The sequence below is a fragment of the Triturus cristatus genome, chromosome 5_1 (genome assembly GCF_964204655.1).
Source record: "Triturus cristatus chromosome 5_1, aTriCri1.1, whole genome shotgun sequence".
NCBI lineage: Eukaryota > Metazoa > Chordata > Amphibia > Caudata > Salamandridae > Triturus > Triturus cristatus.
This window is the reverse complement of record NC_140587.1, coordinates 638,952,191-638,958,511: the sequence shown is the minus strand read 5'-3', so window position 1 is coordinate 638,958,511 and position 6,321 is coordinate 638,952,191.

Below are 6,321 nucleotides of genomic sequence, written 5' to 3'. Positions count from 1 at the left end.
AAACAGCACCGTAAAAGCGTGTTTGAAAGTGTTAGAAAATGAAAAATTAATTGCTGATTATAATGCTTATTAATAGTTTCCATAACAGGGTAATTTATGAAAATGTTTTATTATTCATTTTCTGTTGAAACTAATGATTCTAATGTTGTGGCTTAGCATTTCTATAGCCTTAAATTGAAACGCCTCATGAATAGATTGTGGTGCAATTTTGTGATAAAATTAGTTAGAAAGCTGTAATTTACAAATGTGATAGGAGAGAGCATAATGATCATAGAAAACCAGAAACAATTTTAGTAAAAGGCTTCATAATTTACATGTATGAATGTTGAAAATTGTGGCAGCAGTCTATAGTTAACGTTAATTAATTTTGTGTCAAGCTACATTGGTGAAGCATTAAAATTTTTCTCTTATTATGAAATGTTTGATTAAAAGCATTGTATTCTAATTCTGTTTAATTCATTTAAAGTTAACATATGTATTTAAAGACCTTTTAAATATGTTCTGTCCTAAGTTGCAATTTTCCCTTTAGCCAAGTTCAATGGTCCCTTGGCATTTCTGTAAATGTTGCCTTATTTGTTCTGTACATGCATCATCTTAAATTTAAAGGACATTCTTTTAGAGTTCACCTAGGGCTCCTGTAATGAAATTGCAGATTAAAGAACTTATGACATTGACTAAGAATTGGAGTGAGAGAGAGAAATGGGAAGGTAGATGGTTGAAAAAGGAGATAAAAAAAGTTAGTGTGTAGGCGTAACCTGATGTTCTTGATGGAAGTGTAGGAGAAATACAGATGCTCCCTATGAGAATGGTACAGACAGATTGAAAGATTTGTGAAGATTTCTATGTTATATTTGAGGTATATTTGGTGATTTCATTCATAAAAAAATTTCTATACAAGAAGACTGAATGCTTTCCTATGATTTTATAAGCCATTCTTGAGCTCTTATTTTTGACTGCTTTTTTCCGATACTGCTGTCTTAAGCAGTTGAGCTGGAATCCTTTTTTGCCGAACTACTTGATTTTTCCTCATTTCATCTTTTTGCCCATGCTTATGGGCTCTCCCTTTCCTTCTTTTTATCCTTTTTTGCTCTGGAACCTTTGGTTGTTAGAGAAATGAACCATCCGTTTGCCTTTAATGGTGATAGGAATCTGTAACCTGTATCTGATGATGGTTTTAAACCATCCTCTTTGGATTTGCAACTCTGACTAAATGTGTAGTCTTGTATAACATGCTGAAATATTCCTGACTGAAATGCTTAAGAGATTGCTTATCTGTATTGATTTCAGAACAATAATACAATAACCGAACTACCTAAATAGTCTGAGACTATTTCTGTCTGAAGTGATGTTCTTTCAGTGAACTGTGCTATTTTTCATTTAATATTAAATGCATTGTAGAGAGAATCAGTGAATCTTTTAAGGGCATCAAGTTCTGCTTCTTTTATTCTGTGTTGCTGTAGCAGAGCTTCGTATGCGCATGATTTTAGTTAGACTTATCTTTGTCAGGAGGTTGGGATTTCCCATTGAAATACTTTGTTTCTATAGCATGGTAAATGTAAATGTTTTGTACTTGTATAGCGCACAGCTACCCGCAGTGGGTTTCCCGGCGCTTGTACGAATACCGCAAGGGAACCCTTCCTGGTTTTCCTTGTGAAGTGTCCACTCCTGGGCACCCCCATGGTGAAACCAGGCATCCCTCGCGCTGTGGGGGCCGTTGTGGAGACTAAGCAAGCTATTGCCCAGAGTTGCAGCGTGGGACCCATGATTAGAATAGGCACTGAGGCGAGAATATCCGGTCAGAGGAATTTATGAGCCCGAGACCCGCCGAGGCAGGGATCGAACCCTGGTCCCTGGCCAGAGCTCTGCATCAAGGTCTGCCTGCTCTAACCATTGAGCCACACTTCTCCATGGTACTGAGAGTGGTGTATTTGAACTTTATCTTGAACATGTGAGTCAGCCACAAATTAATGGTCCATACTGGGTGGCTAACACTGTTTTGGACAGCCTAATTCCAACGCCTCCTATAGGCAGTGAAAGAGCTATCAGAGGACCATTTGCCTCTTTTGTAAGGATAATGCTGTGATTTGTCTAACTATGAAGGGCCCAGTACAGTTAGAGGGATAAATGAGTAAGTAGCAGAAGTGAGAGATACAATTAAAACTGTAATAACACTTCAGCTGGATCAAATCTTTGGTAGCAGATCTATGTGTTTGCCTACAGATGTGCGGTTTTAGGGTGCCAGAAATAGTTTCCTTGTCCGAGTCCAAACTTTTTGTTGGCAAAGAGAGAGATTGATGGAGTATCGTTCTGGATAAGGTCAACGTGTAGCAGCAAAGGAGTGTAAGTAGTAATAGGGATGTGCGTTGCTATTGCTTATGCTAAGATTTTGTTTTTTTAAATGACTATGTGTTGTTGAGCGGAGTGAAATGTTTAAAGTCCATATGGTTAAAGTCCATGTGTGATTGTGGAGCTTGATGCAAAAACGCTGAATTTGTAAATGGGTCTGTTGTGGCCTAAGATCTGATTGTCTCAGTGTAGAAGACAACGAATAAGTTGTCTGCTGTTTTGTGGTGTTGATCCTGAGACGTTGTCAACAACATCTTGGTAAAGGGTCCTCTTTGTGGGTTATTGGTAAATGGTTGGTATAGTTGATCTCAGATGTACAGGGATTTACTGTATCAATTAAAGTGAAATCCCGCTGTTTAAGATTTCATTGAAGTGAATGATTGTAGGAAAAAGTTTAGTTACTGTCACTAGGAGATAACGGAGGTTCAGACGACTATGAGAGTTGCTAAGCATATGTCTTTTTATTGGAATGTACAAAGAATAAAGTTAGCTGTTTTTCCAGTGTCTGGGGTCCCTTGATGTTCTTGTCAGGGATCGTCTGTCTTTTCCACCAGCACCTCTTTCCTCTCAGCGTTGAGGGGGGGCTAAAAAAAAGGAAAAGGAGCACACAGACGGTCGCTCACCTCTCACTGCTGCTGCCCGTCGCCTGCTGCTGCCTGTCGCCTGCTGCTGCCTGTTGCCTGTCGCCCACCTGCTGGTACCGACCCCGCTCACGCCGCTCCCTCCTCACCTGCGCTGACCTCCGCTTCACGCCGCTCTCCTCCTGCTGCTGCTGGCCACTCTCCTCGCCTCCTCGCCGCCGCCGCTGCCCCGGTCACTCGCCTTCCTGGTTTCCCGCCGCTGAGCCCGCAGTCCCGCCTCTCCTCCCTGCCCATTGGCCACCCAGCCTCCCGCCTCCCAGCGGACCCTCCCTCCCGGCTCCTTACTTAAGGTGACCGCGGCGGGCTGGTCAGTGTGACCCCTGTGCCCCACACAGACGGTCGCTCACCTCTCACTGCTGCTGCCCGTCGCCTGCTGCTGCCTGTCGCCTGCTGCTGCCTGTTGCCTGTCGCCCACCTGCTGGTACCGACCCCGCTCACGCCGCTCCCTCCTCACCTGCGCTGACCTCCGCTTCACGCCGCTCTCCTCCTGCTGCTGCTGGCCACTCTCCTCGCCTCCTCGCCGCCGCCGCTGCCCCGGTCACTCGCCTTCCTGGTTTCCCGCCGCTGAGCCCGCAGTCCCGCCTCTCCTCCCTGCCCATTGGCCACCCAGCCTCCCGCCTCCCAGCGGACCCTCCCTCCCGGCTCCTTACTTATGACGCCCCCCCAGCGACCGCGCAGCGGACGCGCGCAGCGGGAGCGCCGAATGAGCGCCGAAGGTGCGCCAAAGGTAAGCCCGTCTGCGCCCGTCCGCGCCTGGACCGCGCCCAGCGCCAGACCCCCTGGCCCCCGCGCCCGCCAGCCCCCCCGCAGGACCTACGACTTCGCTACGCTCATCGCACTCAAACCCGCCCGAGCCCCCGGATGCCACCGAGCGTCCCCGCGACGCACCCATGGACCCTTCGACTGCCGATCCTGCAACTTCTCCTGCCTCCGAACAAGCACCACGCCCACCAAGACGGACAACAGCAACCACCTCAAGTGCATCCTGATCAACACCCGTTCCATCCACAGACACGCCGTGGAACTCTGGAACCTCCTCGACACCGCATCTCCAGACGTCGCCTTCCTCACGGAAACCTGGATGAACGACTCCTCAGCCCCCGACATCGCCATAGCCATCCCGGACGGCTACAAGATCATCAGGAGGGATCGCAACAACCAGACCGGAGGGGGCATCGCCATCGTTCACAAAAGCACCATTCGCATCTCGACTGACTCCACCGACGCATTCAACACCGCCGAATACCTGCACTTCCAGATCCACACCGACCCCAAGACTACCCTCAGAGGCACCCTCATCTACAGACCCCCGGGACCACGCGCACAGTTCTGCGAAGACATCACGGACTTCATCAGCCCTCACGCCCTCCCCTCCACCGACTACATCCTCCTCGGAGACCTCAACTTCCACCTGGAGAACAACAACGACCGCAACACGACCACCCTGCTGGACAACCTCGCCAACCTCGGACTCCAGCAACTGGTCAACACCCCCACCCACTACGCCGGCCACACGCTCGACCCCCTCTTCTCATCCAGCAAGCACATCACCTTCAGCCACTGCACCGGACTCCACTGGACTGACCACAGCTGCGTCCACTTCAGCTTCAAGAAGAACACGGTCCACCACCACCCGAAGCAGGTTCCCCACAGAAACTGGAGCAAGATCACCGTCGACCAGCTCACCACCTCCCTCAGCCAGAACCCACCGGTCCGGACAACGGACCCTAACACAGCAGCCCTCGACCTCACGCAATGGCTGACCTCCTGTGCCAACGACCTCGCCCCACTGAAGAACCCACTCACCAGGCCCAGAAGCAAGAAGGCCCCCTGGTTCACCGATGAACTCAAGGACTCCAAGAAGGCCTGCCGCACCCTCGAGAAGGCCTGGCTCCTCGACAAGACCACCGACAACATGACCGCCCTCAAACTCGCCACCCGCAGACATCACCAGCTCATCCGCACCACCAAGAAGAAATCTTTGAAGGAACGACTGGACAAGAACGCCCATGACAGCAAGGAGCTCTTCAACATCGTCAAGGAGTTCTCCAACCCCAGCACCAGCAACAACGACATCACTCCCTCGCAGGACCTCTGCGACTCCCTCGCCTCGTACTTCCACCGCAAGATCGCCGACATCCACAACAGTTTTGGCGCTCCACCCCCGCACCCATCGACCGAACCTACGCACCCCGCCGCTATCCTCCAGACATGGACCAAAGTGACCCTCGAAGACACGACACGCATGATGAACACCATCCACTCCGGATCTCCGACCGACCCATGCCCCCACCATGTCTTCAACAAGGCCGCCTCTACCATCGCACCCCACCTCCGAGACATCATCAACGCCTCCTTCGACACAGCCACCTTCCCAGAGAGCTGGAAGCACGCCGAGCTCAGCGCACTACTGAAGAAACCAACTGCGGACCCGACCGACCTCAAGAACTTCCGCCCTATCTCGCTCCTTCCTTTCCCTGCCAAAGTCATCGAGAAGGTCGTCAACAAGCAGCTGGCCGCCTTCCTCGAGACGAACGGATCCCTCGACCCATCGCAATCCGGATTCAGAGCCAACCACAGCACAGAGACCGCCCTCATCGCAGCCACCGACGACATCCGAGCCCTGCTCGACAAAGGTGAAACAGCGGCACTCATCCTCCTTGACCTCTCCGCAGCATTTGACACTGTCTGCCACCGCACCCTAGTCCAACGCCTCAACGACACCGGCATCCAGGGGATTGCTCTGGAATGGATCATCTCATACCTCTCCGGCAGAACACAGAGAGTACGCCTCCCTCCGTTCCGCTCTGAGGCCACCGAAGTCATCTGCGGCGTCCCGCAAGGATCATCGCTCAGCCCCACTCTCTTCAACATCTACATGAAACCCCTCGCTGCCATCGCACGCCAACACAACCTCAACATCATCTCCTACGCCGATGACACCCAGCTGATTCTCTCCCTGACCAGAGACCCCGACACCGCCAAAGCCGACCTACACGAAGGGATGAAAGATGTCGCCGAATGGATGAACATCAGCCGCCTGAAGTTGAACACGGACAAGACAGAAGTCCTCATCCTGGGACCATCGCCCTCTGCATGGGACGACTCCTGGTGGCCCCCGGCCCTGGGCACCGCACCCAAGCCAACGGACCACGCACGCAACTTGGGCGTCATCCTGGACTCCTCCCTGTCGATGACCAGACAAGTCAACGCCGTCTCCTCATCTTGCTTCCACAACCTCCGCATGCTCCGCAAGATCTTCAGATGGATCCCGACTGAGACCAGGAAGACTGTCACCCAGGCCCTCGTCACCAGCAGACTAGACTACGGAAAC